Source organism: Triturus cristatus, chromosome 4_2 (assembly GCF_964204655.1).
Source record: "Triturus cristatus chromosome 4_2, aTriCri1.1, whole genome shotgun sequence".
NCBI lineage: Eukaryota > Metazoa > Chordata > Amphibia > Caudata > Salamandridae > Triturus > Triturus cristatus.
The window spans coordinates 341,940,954-341,960,697 of NC_140586.1; the positions used below are offsets into that span (position 1 = coordinate 341,940,954).

The window sequence follows — 19,744 nt, forward strand, 5'->3', positions numbered from 1 at the left end:
CTAGTAAACATGGATCATGACTTATTCCTTTTATTTGCCCCATTCTTGTTTGTTTGGTTTATAGACATGTTTTAATGTTTGGTTGTTGTAGTAAAGTGGTGTAGTATGTAGTCAGGCTTGTTAGGCTTCACTGTGCAATACACTCACAATACCCCAAAAGAGGTTCCTTTCCATTCACACTAATAAATCCCTAGCTGTGCCCTAGTATTGTGGCACAGAGCACTCAGGCTTTACTAGAGGACCATGTGTTAAGCATTTCAAAGTACCAACATGGACGAAAAGTAATTGACACCCTCAAAAGAATTCCGACACCAATTTATAAAAATAGAGTGGATTTTATACAAATTTAAACACCAAAACAAAGAAAATCTGCAAAATATTACAGAAGCCATATACTTTAAAAGGCAAAATAAATCACTGGAATTCACTACTGCAAAACTTTAACATTGTGGTAAATGGAGAAACACATTATGACAATCAAGACCAGTGGAAACCACTAAGCGTTAAGGGGAAGTGGGTGTCAGGACCATTGTCATGGCAGTCAGTTAAATTTTACCTGCCTTCTAGGGCCTTGGTGCAGAGTTGTCCTGGCTGTCCATGGTGCTGAAGCGGGAGCAACAGGTTTGCTGGTTTTACTGCTTAAACCGTGCTGGTGAGTAAACTGATGCAAAAACTTGACAACAGGGCCTCATCTGCATGAGGTTGAAAATGCTGTGGAGTTCTCCCGAGTTGCAGTGTCCAACAAAGGGAGTGGTACCCTGACTGGCAACCAACAATCCTTGGCAGCTGCAAGCTCAGCTTGGAGTTACTTCAACGTCCTGAAGTCTGGGGAAAAGTGGTAGCCACTTGAAACTTGCTGGAGGTCAGGTCCACATTTCTCACGATGCACTAGACCATTTAGTTTTGGGCGATCCCTTGGTGGGCCTGATGTGCAGTAAATCTTTGCTTCAGGGAGTGTGTTTTACCTGCAGACTGTAGGGGACGAGTGCCTTTAGTCCAATGGTGTTCTGGAGTTGCCTTTGGCTCTCAGAGGGGTTCCACTTTCCTGGGGAACCAGTCTCAGGTCGCGGACGAGTTGCAGTCATGCAGTTTCAGGGTGTATTCCTCAGGTACAGAGTATCTCGCCTTTGTTTTATGTAGGTTCTGAAGTCACAGATCCGGGTCTCTTCTTTGTCCTTGGTTGCAAGTCGAATCAGATTTGAGGTTCTGGTGCTAGGTGTGCCCCTTAAATCCTAGATTTAGGGGGGTGGGGCAAGTAGCCGGTGGGCTACTATCTCCAGCGACTAATCCTCCCCTGAGCGTACCACATTGGGGGGAGGTGTGCACGTTTTCTACCCAGAACCTTCTATTCTGTCACTTTTAAAATTGGCAGAAACCTTCCTTCCCTTTAAAGACCAGGAAGCCCACCCTAAGGGTGTAGCTAGCGCTATGGGGGTGTACACCTTTTGAGTACCTAATTTTCCCACCTCTCCAGGAGCAAATGTGCCTCTGGCAGGGGGTTGGCTGGTTCCTCCTCTGGTAGACAGCCTGGATACATTTCGGAGGCTGAGTAAGCTTTGAAGCTCACCGCCTTGATGTGCCTCTCCCTAGCCATCCAGTCAGGGAGCAAGGTGTCACCCCATTACTGGGCAGACCTTTGTTTCTCACTCCTGTGAGTGTTCACACCTCCCGGCAGTGGGTAAGATTCCTGGCTTCGCAGCAGCAGCTGTAGACTGCTAGCCAGGGCACAGAAAAGGCTGGGGTAACCAGGTGGGCAACCTCTAAGGTAACCATCTGGGTGCATGTCACATTAAATCAGTCCTTGGAATAAGGGGGGGGGGGGTTGATGAGACAAGTTGTTTGATAACAAACATGATATATTTCAGTGGCACCATAATGGAGCTGGCAACCTCGGGGTGCCCATGTTAGCCTGTGGCTGTCTGATCACATATTGTAGCTCCTAATGGAAGGAGTCTACTATAGGGAAATATACCTGGTTTGGGGACACTTACCTGTCCACCACTATGGTGTGACTGGCACCTGTGTCTCTCAGGGCAGTGGTGGGGTTCCCATTCACCTTACTGGGTGGAAGTGCTTAGTACCATCCTCAGGGATCACCAGCTTACCATCTTGACCCTTCATCTGAGGTGACCTCTTCTAAGGCTATATTGGCCATCCCAGGTGTAACCTTCCTTTTGGGGCAGTCTGCCTCCCCTCTGCAGTGCCCCAGCTGCTGACAGTCAAAGCACACCCTGTTGTCCAAGATTTTCCTGAGACCTGGAAACTACTCGAACTCAATCTTGATCTCACCATGTGCGGCAAAGTCAATGCACTATCTTTGATATATGCCAGCCACCCCTAAGGAAGGTTTCCTAAAGCCCAGGAGCCAGGTGCAAGAAATTAACAGTGTTGACACGTTAGTGCAAGATTATATTACCCCATTGTGCTATTTACCATTAAAGGACAATATAAGTGATAGACAGTCCATAGGATAACATGGGATGGCAACAGGCCAAACCAGAGGTTGGCAGCTCCATTATGGTCCCACTGAAATTTGTCATGTTTGTTATCACACAACTTGTCTCAGCAAACCCGACTTTATTCTAAGGACAGATTTAATGTGACATGTACCCAGGTGGCTACCTTAGAAGTTGCCCCTCTGTTTCACCTGGCCTTTCCTATGCCCTGGCTGACAGCCTTTATCTGCTGCCACCAAGACAGCAATCTGACTCCCTGCCAGGAAGTATGAACACTCCCAGGAGTCAAAAGCAAATACCTGCCCAGGAAGGAAGTGAGCCCTCCCTCCATGACAGGATGGCTAGTTAGGTGGCACATCAAAGAGATGAGCTTTATAGGTGTTAAAGAGGTGAGAAACACATCTCAGGAGAAAACATTAAGCTGGTCATAATGGGAAGAGATGACTCATCGGGGCTCCACGGAATATTCAGAGTGGAATCTATGAGCATCCTGTGACACCACACTGTCAAATGCTACTTGATGAGGCTCTTGAGCTACATATAACATTTGGGTTACACACGAAGCAGGAGACAAAAGGATGCCAAGACAGTTCTTGTGTATCTACTCTCTGGTTACCGAATGGCCATGATTTTATCTTGCCAGGCTTCTGGCTCTGGGTTCGCTGTGGCTATCGTACTTGGTTAAAACAGGATTTGGGTGTTGGATGTAGGAGGACACTAGGATTAGCATATGACACTCCCAAACACACACACAAACATCCAGCCCTGAGAGCCAAAATATAGTGTGACAGAAGACTTTCACAATCTTGAAAATGCCCTGACACATGGCATTTTGGGTCTATTTGCAGTTAGGTAAACAGGAACTACTAAAAACATTGGATAGGGTTGGCCACAGGAACTTTTACCCCATGCTTAGCGAGTGCCTAGGTATCTTCCAAACCTACTAGCTGGTGCTAGGCTTAAATGTGGCACCCACAAGCACCCTCTTCAGACCACATTCTGGACCTGAGGAAGAACAGAAAAGGACTGTACCTGCTGCCTGTGACCAGAGAGGAGCCCTCAAGGACTGGCCTGGTCCTGTTTGTACCCAGGACAAAGTGGACTCCACGGGTCATAAGCCTGACCTGCTGTTAAAGCTGCAGGGTCTCAACAAGCGACAGCAGGCCTTTTCTTGCAACTATCCAGCTTACCAATGGCAACTGGACCTGGCTTGAATCTGCTATTTGGCATACACCCTGTGAGTCTCTCAGTGACCCCCTAAGGTCCTAGGAGGGCTTTAGAAGTGTACTCCTATGGTGGATTGGAATTTAATTGACAAAAGTAAGAAGGTAAAATATTTGACTAGGATGAACCTGGTTGGTGTATCTGACCAAGCCTCCATCGTGGGCAAGATTCAAATTGCACAAAGGCTCTGGCCTATGCGACCATCACTGCCAGTTTATGTTTCTTGGTGCTATTTGTATTTAAAACGTACAAACTTATTATGTCCAGGTCTGCTTATTGTTTTTTGTCATTTGGTGTAATTTGATTTATTACATTTTACTCTATATTTCTAATTTAGTTTGGGATTTTGATTGATTTGTATTCTGACTTTATTACTGCTCAAATACTTTACATATAGCACTAAGTTAAGCCTGTATGCTGTGTGCCATACCTACATGTGGGTTGAGCTCAGTTTAAGTTAGCAACTTTGAGGGTTCACCCTAACAAGTGTTGTGATTATTACTTGAGGTGGGTAGTCTCCCACCCAAATAATAATCCATTTTTTACAGGGACCATATCAGAGACCAAGTTGTGATGTGAATTGCTAGTGTGCTGTGAGTGGGCATTACAGTCTTAGCTAGTTTATTGACTAGCACATTACCAGTATGTTTAACAGTATTTGCTAATAATTGTGGGCTCCCGTGTAACAGTCTCATGTGATACCATGGCTTTATGGAGTGTTTTCATTGGATCAAAAAATATCAAGACTCTGGCCCCATTTAGTACCCGCTTTCTTGGTCAAATCACCTCCTACTGCACAATTTGAATCTCCTTGCCAATCTATATCATTTAGTTACAAATCACCTCTTGAAATGCTATTGATTATATGGCATCAGATGACTTAGAGTGGCCAATAGGAGTATTTAGTAATTTTTGCATACCACAGACCACCCTGTAACCATTCTTTCAAGATTGGATATTCAAGCTCTATCTCTCTCTACTCACAGATGTTTCAGTGTGTCATTACTAACACTATTAGCGTGCCCAGTTAGCTGATTATGCCTTTTTATCTCACTTAAAGCAGATCTGTAAGTAAGGTTCATATTCTTTTCCACATTTTTACTACCCTACTTGCTATCTTGTTTGTGACTGCAAATTTTTATGCTGAGATACTCCTACATTTTTCAACTTGTTTTACAATCTGATGTCTCTAGCACTCTTGAGGCTTGACTATTGCCTTTTGCCACCCTTTTATAGAAGTACCTGATTTTGGTGGAAAAAATGTCCAACAAAGTATCCTTCTGACGCATTTCCATTCCATCTTACTGTTGAGTAATCCTCCCAGCAGTGTGTTGTTTCCAGCTGGAAGTATCTTATAGTCAATTAGCCTCTTCCACTTCTGATTCCTGAATCATGCAGTCGCTGGCTATGCCACCTTGGCCTTCACAGATTCCTTTCCGACTCATCATCTTCTCTGTGGCCTGGGTTTTGGAGGTACGACTTGGACATCAGGTAGATACTGCTCTCACTGCGCCTGAGTCCTGCCAAATCCTGCCAAATCCAAGTTCAGCTGCACATCAAAGCCTAGCACAGCTGGATGTATCATGTTGACTGGAGCAGAATCTATCAGCATGGCAATCAATAAGATATCTGTAGCCAGGCATAATTGCTGGGACTGCTTCTTGAACTACTGCTTCCATGCCACAACCCTAATTTTTCTATGGGACTATGCTGATTTCTCACGAGGTAAGTTCCAGTATGCTTGACATCTTCTGTTTATAACTGGTAGAATGGCCGAGTAATGTACTTGAATCTATGCCCAGTTCACCATTGTGGGGCCATACTACAAAGTGTGCCCGAAGGGCGCAAAAGGCATCTGCGTCTGCTTTCTGCACCCCACTGATGCATATGCAGCCCCTTCTATAATACAGATAGTGCTGCCACACATGTATCGCCAGCATTGTCATTAGAGGGCATTCTCTTATTCGCTTGGGGGTGTGGCCCCATGCAAATGAGGGAATCACTTTGCTTCTGCACCTGTGCTGTATTATGAATACGGGAGAAGACTCAAACTAGCCTTTAGGAGGCGCATTGAAAGTCAGCCCTCTGAAAGGGGAAAAGGGGTCAGTGAGTGACTGCACCAGTCTGCAGGGGGATCTCTCTTCCCTCTTTAAAGAGCAGGCTGCAACCCATCTGTACTGTGAAACACAGAGCGGCTTTGAAGCACCCATTCCATATTTTATTTGAATGCACTGCCCCTAGGGCAGCAAGAGTATGTGGCTGCCCTGGAGGACAGCGATTTCACTGTAATACGGCACACTTTCCCTGTTTATGCATGGCACATCTATTAAAATGTGTGCCATGGCGCAAACAAGGACAGTGTGCCTGAAACCTCTGTTTTTTTCAGTGAATTTTTAAGTTTTTTAAATGCTAATTTCCAACTATAACATCCATGAAACCTGTGTTTTTTCAGTGGATTTCTAAGGTTTTTTTTGAAATGCTAATTTCTAACTATGCCTACATAGGTAGGACATGTACAGAAAGAGGAAGAAAGGCGCAGAAAGAAGCAAGAGAAGTGCAGAAAGAGGCAAGAGATGTGCAGAAAGAGGCAAGAGAGGTGCAGAAAGAGGAAGAAAGGTGCAGAAAGAAGCAAGAGAGTGCAGAAAGAAGCAAGAGAGTGCACAAAGAAGCAACTGAGGTACAGAAAGAGGCCTACTTCAATGTACCTTTCCACAGACTCATACAGAGTAGCCTAATCACTAATCCTTCTCTCAAGATGTCTTAAACCTCACTTTTCTCTTGAAGGTTCATTATTCATCGACTGCTCAGAATGTTAGGCCTACCAAATGTAAAACAGCAATCCTAACAATATCACTGTTGTAAGTCTCACCAAGTTTGTAAAGGTATGTGTGTGTTTGTGCTTTGACCTTGTGACATGTTACATAAAAATAAACATACAAATACTTGAATACTTGTGTTTCAAACAGCATACTCTGTACATCTGTGTACAAGAAGGTGTATGTATTTCTTTCTGCTCATACAGGGCACATGGGTATTCAGTAGTATATTTGAGGGGCTCTATAATACCTACATACGTAAGACATGTCTGCCTGTGCAACCAAATGACAGAGCAGAACTGAGAAGATTTGACCACCTACAGAAGAAGCTACCTGCTTTTTAGGCTACCATCTTCAGATGCATAACACATGTGAGAATATATGTACAAGTAGACATATACCTTAGTCACGAGAGCATGCAGACGTTTAAACTTGACAGCTTGCACTTCCAATTTGAGTACAGAAAGAGGCGAGAGAGGTACAGAAAGAGGCAAGGGAAGTGCAGAAAAAAGAGAGGTGCAGAAAGAGTAAGAAATAGGCAGAGAGAGGCAAGAGAATTGCAGAAAGAGGCAGGAGAAATGCGGAAAGACACAAGAGAAGTGCACAAAAAAGCAAGAGAAGTACAGAAAGAAGCAAGAGAGTTACAGAAAGAAGCAAGAGAGGTGCAGAAAGAGGTATAAAGAGGCAAGAGAGGTGCAGAAAGAGGAAGACAGGTACAGAAAGAAAGTACAGAAAGAGGCAATAGAAGTACAGAAAGAAGCAAGAGAAGTGCAGAAAGAGGAGATTGAGATACACCAAGAGTCAAGTCAGGTGCTGAGAGAGTCTAGAGAAGTGCCGAAAGAAGAGAGTGGGGTGCAGAAATAGGCACGTGAGATACAGAAAGTAGCAAGAAAGGTTCAGAAAGAGGGAAGAGAAGTGCAGAAAGAGCAAAGAGAGGTGCACAAAGAATAGAGTGAGGTACATGAAAGAGGCAAGAGAAATGCAGAAAGAGGCAATAGAGGTGCAGAAAGAGGCAGTAGAGATACAGAAAGAGCCAAGAGAAGTGCAGAAAGAGGCAACAGAGGTGCAGATACCAAGCAAGAGAAGTAGAGAAAGAAGCAAGTGAGGTGTAGAAAGAGGCAAGAGAGGTGCGAGGTACAGAAAGAGGCGAGATAAGTGCAGAAAGAGGCACATGAGGTGCAGAAAGAGGGAAGAGAGGAACAGAAAGAGGCAAGAGAGATACAGAAAGAGGCAAGAGAAGCATCAGAAAAAACGATAGGCGCAGAAAGAGTAAGAAATGCCCAGAAAGAGGCAACAGAAGTACAGAAAGAGGCAAGAGAAGTTTCTGCACGCAACAGAAGTGCACAAAGAGGCAGAAGAAGTACACACAGAAGCAGGAGAGGTGCAGAAAGAAGCAAGAGAAGTGCTGAAAGAGGCAAGAGAAGCACAGAAAGGGGCAAGACAAGTGTAGAATGAGACAAGAGAGGTACAGAAAGAAGCAAGAGAGGTATAGAAAGAAGAGAGTGAGGTACGGAAAGAGGCAAGAGAGGTGCAGAAAAAAGAGGGTAAGCTGCAGAGAGGCAAGAGAAATGCAGAAAGTGGCACGTGAGGTGCAGAAAGAGGCAAGTGAGGTACAGAAAGAGGCAAGTGAGGTACGGAAAGAGGCAAGAGAAGTGCCGTAATAAACAAGAGAGGTGCAGAAAGAGTAAGAAATGACCAGAAAGAGGCACGAGAAGTACAGAAAGAGACAAGAGAAGTGCAGAAAGAGGCAAGAGAGGTGCAGAAAGAAAAGAGCGAGGTGCAGAAAGAAGCAAGAGAAGTGCAGAAAGAGGCAAGTGAGGTACAGAAAGAAGCAAGAGAAGTGCATACTGATGGAAGGGAAGTGCAGAAATAAGCAAGAGAAGTGCAGAAAGTACGCATGAGAAGTATACAAAGAGGCATGAGAATTGCAGAAAGGAGCAAGAGAGGTGCAGAAAGAAGCAAGAGAAGTGCATAAAAAGGCAAGGGAAGTGCAGAAATAAGCAAGAGAAGTGCAGAGAGACGCATGAGAAGTATACAAAGAGGCATGAGAAGTGCAGAAAGGAGCAAGTGAGGTGCAGAGAGAAGCAAGAGAGGTACAGAAAGAGGCGAGAGAGGTACAGAAAGAGGCAAGAGAGGCACCAGAAAAAAGAGAGGTGCAGAAAGAGTAAGAAATGTCCATAAAGAGGTAACAGAAGTACAGAAAGAGGCAAGAGAAGTTTCTGCACGCAATAGAAGTGCACAAAGAGGCACAAGAAGTACACAAAGAAGCAGAAGAGGTGCAGAAAAAAGCAAGAGAAGTGCTGAAAGAGGCAAGAGAAGCACAGAAAGGGGCAATACAAGTGTAGAAAGAGACAAGAGAGGTACAGAAAGAAGCAGGAGAGGTACAGAAAGAAGAGAGTGAGGTACCGAAAGAGGCAAGAGAGGCGCCAGAAAAAAAGAGAGGTGCAGAAAGAGTAAGAAATGTCCATAAAGAGGTAACAGAAGTACAGAAAGAGGCAAGATAAGTTTCTGCACGCAATAGAAGTGCACAAAGAGGCACGAGAAGTACACAAAGAAGCAGAAGAGGTGCAGAAAAAAGCAAGAGAAGCACAGAAAGGGGCAATACAAGTGCAGAAAGAGGCATGTGAGGTACATAAAGAGGCAAGTGAGGTACAGAAAGAGGCAAGTGAGGTACATAAAGAGGCAAGAGAAGTGCTGGAATAAACAAGAGAGGTGCAGAAAGAGTAAGAAATGACCAGAAAGAGGCAAGGGAAGTACAGAAAGAGACAAGAGAAGTGCAGAAAGAGGCAAGAGAGGTGCAGAAAAAAAGAGTGAGGTGCAGAAAGAAGTAAGTGAGGTACAGAAAGAAGCAAGAGAAGTGCATTATAAGGCAAGGGAAGTGCAGAAATAAGCAAGAGAAGTGCAGAAAGACACATGAGAAGTATACAAAGAGGCATGAGAAGTGCAGAAAGGAGCAAGAGAGGTGCAGAAAGAAGCTGGAGAGGTGCAGAAAGAAGCAAGAGAGGTGCAGAAAGAGGCAAGAGAAGCACAGAAAGGGACAAGACAAGTACAGGAAGAGGCAAGAGAAGTACAGATAGAAGAAAGAGAGGTACAGAAAGAAGCAAGAGAAGTTAAGAAAGAAGCAAGTGAGGTACATAAAGAGGCAAGAGAACTGCTGGAAAAAATAAGAGAGGTGCAGAAAGATTAATAAATTTCCATAGAGAGGCATGAGAAGTACATAATGCATCAAGAGAAGTGCAGAAAGACGCAAGAGAAGAGCACAATGAGGCAAGAGAAGTGCAAAAAGAAGCAAAAAAAGAGCAGTAAGGAACAAGAGAAGTACAGAAAGAGGAAGAAAGGTATAGAAAGAGGCAAGAGAGGTGTTGAAAGAAGAAGAAAAGTGCAGAAAGTAGCAATATAAGTGCAATAGAAGTGCAGAAAGAAGCAAAGGAAGTGCAGAAAGAAGAGAGTGAGGTACAGAAAGAGGCAAATGAGGTGCAGAAAGAGGAAAGAGGGGTACATAAAGTGACAAGAGAAGTGTAGACATAGGCAAGACAGGTAAAAAAAGAAGAGTGGGAGGTGCTGAAAGAGACAAGAGAAGTGCAGAAAGAGGCAAGTGAGATACAGAAAGAAGAAAGAGAAGTGCAGAAATAAGCAAGAGAAGTGCAGAAAGAGGCAAGAGAAGAGCAGAAAGAGGCAAGAGAAGTGCAGAAAGAAGCAAGAGAAGTGCAGAAAGAAGGTACAAAAAGAGGTAATAGAAGTGCAGAAAGAAGCAAGAGAAGTGCAGAAAGAAGAGAGTGAGGTACAGCAAGAGTCAAGTCGGTGCAGAAAGAGGCAAGACGAGTGCAGAAAGAAGAGAGGGATATGCAGTAAGAGGCAACTGAGGTGCAGAAAGAGGCAAGAGAGGGAGTTGCAGAAAGAGGCAAGAGCAGTACAGAATGAAGAGAGTGAGGTACAGAAAGAATAACACATGTACAGAAAGAGGCAAGAGAGGTACGGAAAAAGGGAAGAGAGGTGCAGAAAAGAAGAGAGTGAGGTGCAGAAAGAGGCAAGAGAAGTGCAGAAAGAGGCAAGTGAGGTGCAGAAATAAGCAAGAGAAGTGCAGAAAGAAGCAAGAGAAGCACAGAAAGGTCAAGACGAGTGCAGAAAGAGGCAAGAGAAATACAGAAAGAAGCAAGAGAGGTACAGAAAGAAGCAAGAGAAGTGAAAAAAGCAGGAAGAGAACCAAAGAAAGACGCAAAAGAAGTGCAGTAAGAGGCAAGTGAGGTGCAGAAAGAGGCAGGAGAGTTAAAGAAAGAGGAAAGAGCAAGAGAATCGCAGAAAATAGCGAGAGAAGTGCAGAAAGAGGAAGACATGTACAGAAAGAGGCACAAGAAGTACAGAAAGAGGCAAGAGATGTACAGAAAGAGACAAGAGTTGTGCAGAAATAAGAATGAGGTGCAGAAAGAATAACACATGTACAGAAAGAGGCAAGAGAGGTACGGAAAAAGGGAAGAGAGGTGCAGAAAAGAAGAGAGTGAGGTGCAGAAAGAGGCAAGATAAGTGCAGAAAGAGGCAAGTGAGGTGCAGAAATAAGCAAGAGAAGTACAGAAAGAAGCAAGAGAAGTGCAGAAAGGGTCAAGACGAGTACAGAAAGAGGCAAGAGAAATACAGAAAGAAGCAAGAGAGGTACAGAAAGAAACAAGAGAAGTGCAAAAAGCAGGAAGAGAACCAAAGAAAGACGCAAAAGAAGTGCAGAAAGAGACAAGAGAGGTGCAGAAAGAAGCAAGAAAAGTGCAGAAAGGAACAAGAGAAGTGCAGAAAGAGGCAAGAGAGGTGTAGAGATAAGAGAGTGAGGTACAAAAAGAGCCAAGAGAAGTGCAGAAAGAGGAAAGTGAGGTGCAGAAAGAGGCAATAGAGGTACAGAAAGAGCCAAGAAAAGTGCAGAAAGAGGCAAGAGAGGCGCAGAAAGAGGCAAGAGAAGTACAGAAAGAAGCAAATGAGGGGCAGAAAGAGGCAAGAGAGGTGCAGAAAAAAGAGAGTGAGGTGCAGAAAGAGGCTAGAGAAGTGTAGAAAGAAGAGAGTGAGGTACAGCAAGAGTCAAGTCGGTGCAGAAAGAGGCAAGACGAGTGCAGAAAGAAGAGAGGGAGTTGCAGTAAGAGGCAACTGAGGTGCAGAAAGAAGCAAGAGAAGCGCAGAAAGGGTCAAGACGAGTACAGAAAGAGGCAAGAGAAATACAGAAAGAAGCAAGAAAGGTACAGAAAGAAACAAGAGAAGTGCAAAAAGCAGGAAGAGAACCAAAGAAAGATGCAAAAGAAGTGCAGAAAGAGACAAGAGAGGTGCAGAAAGAAGCAAGAAAAGTGGAGAAAGGAACAAGAGAAGTGCAGAAAGAGGCAAGAGAGGTGTAGAGATAAGAGAGTGAGGTACAAAAAGAGCCAAGAGAAGTGCAGAAAGAGGCAAGTGAGGTGCAGAAAGAGGCAATAGAGGTACAGAAAGAGCCAAGAAAACTGCAGAAAGAGGCAAGAGAGGTGCAGAAAGAGGCAAGAGAAGTACAGAAAGAAGCAAATGAGGGGCAGAAAGAGGCAAGAGAGGTGCAGAAAAAAGAGAGTGAGGTGCAGAAAGAAGCTAGAGAAGTGTAGAAAGAGGTACAAAAGGTACAGAAAGAGGCAAGCGAGGTACAGAAAGAGGCAAGAGAGGTCCAGAAAGAAGAGGGTGAGCTGCAGAAAGAGGAAGGAGAAGTGCAGAAAGAGGCAAGTGAGGTGCTGAAAGAGGCAAGTGAGGTACAGAAAGAGGCAAGAGAAATACAGAAATAGGCAAGAGAAGTGCAGGAAAAAAACAAAAGAGGTGCAGAAAGAGTAAGAAGTGTCCAGAAAGAGGCAAGAGAAGTACAGAAAGAGGCAAGAGAAGTGCAAAAAGACGCAAGAGAAGTGCAGTAAGAAGCAAGAGAAATTCAGTAAGAAGCAAGAGAAGTGCAGGAGAAAGCAAGAGAAGTGCAGAAAGAAGCAAAAGAAGTGCAGAAATTGGAAAGAGAAGCACAGAAATGGACAGGACAAGTGCAGAAAGAGGCAAGAGAAGAACAGAATGAAGCAAGAGAAGTGCAGAAAGAAGCAAGAGAAGTGCAGAAAGAAGCAAGAGTACTACAGAAATAGGCAAAACAAGTGCAAAACAAGACAAGAGAGGTACAGAAAGAGGAGAGAAGTACGGAAAGAGGCAATAGAGGTGCAGAAAGAAGCAAGAAAAGTGCAGAAAGGAACAAGACAAGTACAGAAAGAGGCAAGAGTCCTGCAGAAAGAAGAGAGCAATGTGCAGGAAGAAGCAAGAGTAGTGTTGAAAGAGGCAAGAAAGGTGCAGAAGGAGGCAAGAGAGGTACAGAAAGAGGCACGAGAGATTCAGAAAGAGGAAATAAAGGTACAGAAAGAAGAGGATAAGCTGCAGAAAGAGGAAAGAGAAGTGCAGAAAGAGGGAAGTGAGGTGCTGAAAGAGACAAGTGAGATGCAGAAAGAGGCAAGAGAGATACAAAAATAGGCAAGAGCAGTGCCGGAAAAAACAAGAGAGGTGCAGAAAGAGTAAGAAAGGTCTAGAAAGAGGCAGGAGAAGTATAGAAAGAAGCAAGAGAAGTGCATAAAGATGCAAGAGAAGTGCACAAAGAGGCAAGAGAAGTGCAGAAAGAAGTGTGAAATGCAGAAAGAAGCAAGAGAGGTGCAGAAAGAAGCAAGCGAAGTGCAGAAATAGGCAAGAGAAGCACAGAAAGGGGCAAGACAATTGCAGAAAGAGGCAAGATAGGTACAGAATGAAGAAGAGAGGTACAGAAAGAAGCAAGAGAAGTGCAGAAAGAAGCAAGAGAAGTGCAGAAAGAAGCAAGAGAATTACAGAAAGAGTCAAAAGAAGTGCAGAACGAGACAAGAGAGGTACAGAAAGAAGAGAGAAGTACAGAAAGAGGCAAGAGAGGTACAGAAAGAAGCGAGAAAAGTACAGAAATGAACAAGAGAAGTGCAGAAAGAGGCAAGAGAGATGCAGAAAGAAGAGAGTGAGGTGCAGAAAGAAGCAAGAGAGGTACAGAAGAGAAAAGAGAAGTGCAGAAAGAGGCAAGAGAGGTGCAGAAAGAAAAGAGTGAGGCACAGAAAGAGGCAAGAGAAGTGCAGAAAGAGGCAAGTGAGGTACAGAAAGAAGAAAGAGAAGTACAGAAAGAAGCAGGAGAAGTGCAGAAAGAGGAGGAAATGTGCAGCAAAAGGCAAGAGAGGTGCAGAAAGAAGAGAGGGAGGTGCAGTAAAAGGCACATGAGGTGCAGAAAGAGACAAGGGAAGTGCAGAAAGAGACAAGAGAGGTGCAGAAAGAATGGATTGAAGTGCAGAAAGAGGCAAGAGAAGTGCAGAAAGAGGCAGGTGAGGTATAGAAATAAGCAAGAGAAGTACAGAAAGCAGCAAGAGAAGTACAGAAAGAGGCAAGAGAAGTGCAGAAAGAGGCAAGAGATATGCAGAAAGAAGTAGGAGAGGCACAGAAAGAGGAAGAAATTGACAGAAAAAGGCAAAAGAGGTACACTAAGAGGCAAGAGAAGTGCAGAAACAGGCAAGAAAGGTACAGAAAGAGGCAAGAGAAGTGCAGAAAGGGGAAATAGAGGTGCAGAAAGAGGCAAGAGAAGTACAGAAAGAAGCAAATGAGGGGCAGAAAAAGGCAAGAGAGGTGCAGAAAAAAGAGAGTGAGGTGCAGAAAGAGGCTAGAAAAGTGTAGAAAGAGGCACAAAAGGTACAGAAAGAGGCAAGCGAGGTACAGAAAGAGGCAAGAGAGGTCCAGAAAGAAGAGGGTGAGCTGCAGAAAGAGGAAGGAGAAGTGCAGAAAGAGGCAAGTGAGGTGCTGAAAGAGGCAAGTGAGGTACAGAAAGAGGCAAGAGAAGTACAGAAATAGGCAAGAGAAGTGCCGGAAAAAAACAAAAGAGGTGTAGAAAGAGTAAGAAATGTCCAGAAAGAGGCAAGAGAAGTACAGAAAGAGGCAAGAGAAGTGCAAAAAGACGCAAGAGAAGCGCAGTAAGAAACAAGAGAAATTCAGTAAGAAGCAAGAGAAGTGCAGGAGAAAGCAAGAGAGGTGCAGAAAGAAGCAAGAAAAGTGCAGAATGGAACAAGAGAAGTGCAGAAAGAGGCAAGAGAGGTGTAGAGATAAGAGAGTGAGGTACAAAAAGTGCCAAGAGAAGTGCAGAAAGAGGCAAGTGAGGTGCAGAAAGAGGCAATAGAGGTACAGAAAGAGCCAAGAAAAGTGCAGAAAGAGGCAAGAGAGGTGCAGAAAGAGGCAAGAGAAGTACAGAAAGAAGCAAATGAGGGGCAGAAAGAGGCAAGAGAGGTGCAGAAAAAAGAGAGTGAGGTGCAGAAAGAGGCTAGAGAAGTGTAGAAAGAGGCACAAAAGGTACAGAAAGAGGCAAGCGAGGTACAGAAAGAGGTAAGAGAGGTCCAGAAAGAAGAGGGTGAGCTGCAGAAAGAGGAAGGAGAAGTGCAGAAAGAGGCAAGTGAGGTGCTGAAAGAGGCAAGTGAGGTACAGAAAGAGGCAAGAGAAGTACAGAAATAGGCAAGAGAAGGGCCGGAAAAAAACAAAAGAGGTGCAGAAAGAGTAAGAAATGTCCAGAAAGAGGCAAGAGAAGCACAGAAAGAGGCAAAAGAAGTGCAAAAAGACGCAAGAGAAGTGCAGTAAGAAGCAAGAGAAATTCAGTAAGAAGCAATAGAAGTGCAGGAGAAAGCAAGAGAGGTGCAGAAAGAAGCAAAAGAAGTGCAGAAATTGGAAAGAGAAGCACAGAAATGGACAGGACAAGTGCAGAAAGAGGCAAGAGAAGAACAGAATGAAGCAAGAGAAGTGCAGAAAGAAGCAAGAGAAGTGCAGAAAGAAGCAAGAGTACTTAAGAAATAGGCAAAAGAAGTGCAAAACGAGACAAGAGAGGTACAGAAAGAGGAGAGAAGTACAGAAAGAGGCAATAGAGGTGCAGAAAGAAGCAAGAAAAGTGCAGAAAGGAACAAGACAAGTACAAAAAGAGGCAAGAGACCTGCAGAAAGAAGAGAGCAAGGTGCAGGAAGAAGCAAGAGAAGTGTTGAAAGAGGCAAGAAAGGTGCAGAAGGAGGCAAGAGAGGTACAGAAAGAGGCACGAGAGATTCAGAAAGAGGAAATAAAGGTACAGAAAGAAGAGGATAAGCTGCAGAAAGAGGAAAGAGAAGTGCAGAAAGAGGGAAGTGAGGTGCTGAAAGAGACAAGTGAGATGCAGAAAGAGGCAAGAGAGATACAAAAATAGGCAAGAGCAGTACCGGAAAAAACAAGAGAGGTGCAGAAAGAGTAAGAAAGGTCTAGAAAGAGGCAAGAGAAGTATGGAAAGAAGCAAGAGAAGTGCATAAAGATGCAAGAGAAGTGCACAAAGAGGCAAGAGAAGTGCAGAAAGAAGTGAGAAATGCAGAAAGAAGCAAGAGAGGTGCAGAAAGAAGCAAGAGAAGTGCAGAAATAGGCAAGAGAAGCACAGAAAGGGGCAAGACAATTGCAGAAAGAGGCAAGATAGGTACAGAATGAAGAAGAGAGGTACAGAAAGAAGCAAGAGAAGTGCAGAAAGAAGCAAGAGAAGTGCAGAATGAGGCAAGTGAGGTGCAGAAATAAGCAAGAGAAGTGCAGAAAGAGGCAAGAAAGGTACAGAAAGAAGCAAGAGAAGTGCAGAAAGGGGAAAGAGATGTGCAGAAAGAAGCAAGAGAGGTGCAGAAAGAGGAAGAAACTGACGGAAAAAGGCAAAAGAGGTACAGAAAGAGGCAAGAGAAGTGCAGAAATAGGCAAGAGATATGCAGAAAGAAGCACGAGAGATGCAGAAAGAGGAAGAAATTGACAGAAAAAGGCAAAAGAGGTACACTAAGAGGCAAGAGAAGTGCAGAAACAGGCAAGAGAAGTGCAGAAAGACCCAAGATAAGTAGAGAACGAAGCAAGAGAGGTGCAGAAAGAAGGAAGAGAAGTACAGAAAGAGGCAAGAGAAGTGCAGAAAGAAGCAAGAGAATTGCATAAAGAAGAGAGTGAGATGCAGAAAGAGGCAAGAAAAGTGCAGAAAGAGGCAAGTGAGGTGCAGAAATAAGCAAGAGAAGTACAGAAAGAAGCAAGGAAGGTCCAGAAAGAGGCAAGAGAAGTGCAGAAAGAGGAAAGAGATGTGCAGAAAGAAGCAAGAGAAGTACAGAAAGAAGCAAGAGAAGTGCAGAAAGAGGAAGAAATGGGCAGAAAAGGCAAGAGAGGTTCAAAAAGAAAGAAGCAAGAGAATTGCAGAAACAGGCAAGATAAGTACAGAAAGAAGAAAGAGAATTGCAGAAAATAGCGAGAGAAGTGCAGAAAGAGGAAGACATGTAGAGAAAGAGGCACAAGAGGTGCAGAAAGAGGCAAGAGGTGTTCAGAAAGAGGCAAGAGTTGTACAGAAATAAGAGAATGAGGTGCAGAAAGAAGACATGTACAGAAAGAGGCAAGAGAGGTACAGGAAGAGGCAAGAGAGGTACAGCAGGAGGGAAGAGAGGTACAGAAAGGGGCAAGAGAAGTGCCGAAAAAAGAGAGTGTGGTGCGAAAAGAGGCAAGGGAGATGTAGAAAGACGCACAAGAGGTACAGAAAGAGGCAAGAGAAGTGCAGAAAGAGGCAATTGTGGTACAGAAAGAAGCAAGAGGTGCAGAAACAGGCAGAGAGGTGTAGAAATATGCAGGAGAAGTGCCGCAGGTGGCAAGAGAAGTACAGAAAAAGGCAAGTGAGGTACAGAAAGAGGCAAGAGAGGTGCAGAAAGAGAGTGAGGTGCAGAAAGTGCATATCATAGTTTGTATTTATTTTTGAATTTTGTGATAGTGCATGCAATGAGATAGCCAATGAAGCAATTGGGAGAAATGTGACTTATTACATTTCCCCTTAATGTGAAGTTATGGTCGTTTTTACTTTAAAAATGGTCTAATGGTGAGCTGACACCATTATTTGTATGTAAAGATTGTGTGGGTCCTTATTTGTGAGTGAAGTAATTTTGTCTATTCACTTTCTTTTACAGATTGCCTGACTGCAAAGTGAGATTGCCTGCACAACGATTAGAAATTATGAGCACAGAGATACAGGTGTTTGTTCCTGCAATCACTCTCTCCTTATGTAGTAACACATGGGTGACCTCGCTCTTATTGTTTTTGTTTATAAAGGGGTACCACACCCAATAAGGAACTCAGTGCGATACCAACACCTTACAATGGTCACGGCACCCTGAACACTTTACATGGGTACTTCATGTAAAGTGTTCAATGTGAATGGAGAGGGGACAATAATAATATATTGCTCTCTGATTTATCAAAGGTACCCTACTCCGAGTTATAGGAATACCGTACTGTCACTCACATTGATCTAAGACCCACCACGAACATACACCGCATTATTATTAAATTGCCACCATAGCCTGTTATAGAAACACGGACACTGTTTAAATATATCATTTTGGAACATAGTTGTTTATCCGTCTGATGAATGGTATTTATGACCGCTTGCCCATTATATACTTAGCAATCGCTGAGGCGATACTTGAAAATTGTCATCATGAATTAATTTCCTTTTTTCTTGCTATCGACGTTCAAACATGCACAAAATGTAATTTATTTTGATTATATATTTTTTTACTTTCCTGATGATTTGTTGGGACAAATATGTAAAACTTATAGTTTTCTTGACAACCGATGGTTGAAATACATAGTCTATTCTTTATGTTGAGCGTCATGTGGGATGCTAATTCTATTAAAAAAAAGTGTACTCCGAAATGTGATTATGTAACCAAGAGGTTGTGTGTTTGAAACACGTCTGTTTTTTGCCCGGAAAATAAATTGAATTGTGCTACCTTGGATCGGCGTGGCTCGTGCTATTATATATATATATATATATATATTCACTGAAAAAACCATAGGTTTCAGACATGTTATAGTTAGCGGAAATTTTACTGATAAAAAACCAATGAAATTCCTCCGTTATAGTTAGTGCAGGCAACTATAACTCACGCGACCGCAATCCTCTGCTGATGCTAATACTGTATTTAGACACTTATTTGCCCATGTCTTCTTCCATAAATTTTTAGCTATACATATATTACAAATATTTTTTTTTCATAAAGACACATATGTCATCAGCAGAAGATTGCGGTCGCGTGAGTTATAGTTGCCTGCACTAACTATAACGGAGGAATTTCATTGGTTTTTTATCAGTAAAATTTCCGCTAACTATAACATGTCTGAAACCTATGGTTTTTTCAGTGAATTTGCAAGGTTTTTTAAATGCTAATTCCTAACTATAACGTGTGTGAAACCTATGGTTTTTTCAGTGAATTTGTACGGTTTTTTAAATGCTAAGTTACTTTACGCCATTCGTGGCGTGTACGCCCACTTAACGCAGTTCGTTCCATGCGCGCACGGTGCGCTTCGCGCACCGTGCGCGCACAGTGAGCACGCGGTGCGCTTCGCGCACCGCGCACCCACTTTATGCAGTTAGTGCCGTACGTGCCCACGTTACGCACCGTGCGCACATGGAGGACATATTATGCGCTTCCTTGTGATAGGTAATCTGTTAAATTTAATTTGTAAGTGATGACAATAATATGCCATGCACAGAGAGTGTTTTTTTATAAAAAATTTTAGCGTAAGCGCACCGTACGCGTACGGTAAGCGTAATCGGCGAAATTTTCAAAAAATAAAAATTTACTGTTTTTGGCCTTGGGGGATCTTTGAGGACTCAACTAACATGGCTATGTGCATGGGCGCTGTCTAAACAGCCCCTTTATATGTTTTTTGCCTTTGTTTACAGCCCCCCCCTCAGAGTGCGAGAGAGAAAATGGCGGCCGCCGCTTCCTGGTTTCGACCGATTCGAATGTTTACTTAGATGTAACAGCCAATCAGAATCGCGCTCGCGCACGCCACCGTACGCGTACGGTAAGCTTACGGTAAGCGTACCGTAAGCTGGCTCAGATATATATATTGATTTAAAGGCTATTTTCTCAGAATCTACTGAACAGATTTACACCAAACCTACAAAAGGCACTTCCTTGACCTGAGGACTACCTCTCTGCCAAATTTCTAGTAATTCTGTTCAGCCGTTCGGGCTGTAGCCCTGTCTAAAGGTCCTATGGAAAAATGCATGGGAAAAATGCGTTTTGGGACCCCCCTTTTATCTCAGCCCCCGCTTGACGAATCCCCCCGAGACTTTCAGGGTAGGAGCGGAGCGTAGCGCCCCACCTATTTTGAGAAATTCACGAGGATTCGTCGACCGGCGCCAAAGTTATTCAAAATAGAATGTTGCGG

The 19,744-nt window shown here is 43.7% G+C and overlaps 1 protein-coding gene across 1 annotated transcript in view; it reads right to left on the minus strand.

Annotated features, from left to right (window-relative positions):
- The window catches only part of LOC146833841 (uncharacterized), a 750,859-nt gene that overhangs the window by 570,366 nt on the left and 160,749 nt on the right, over positions 1-19,744 (minus strand). The gene's annotated exons all lie outside the window — the stretch shown is intronic.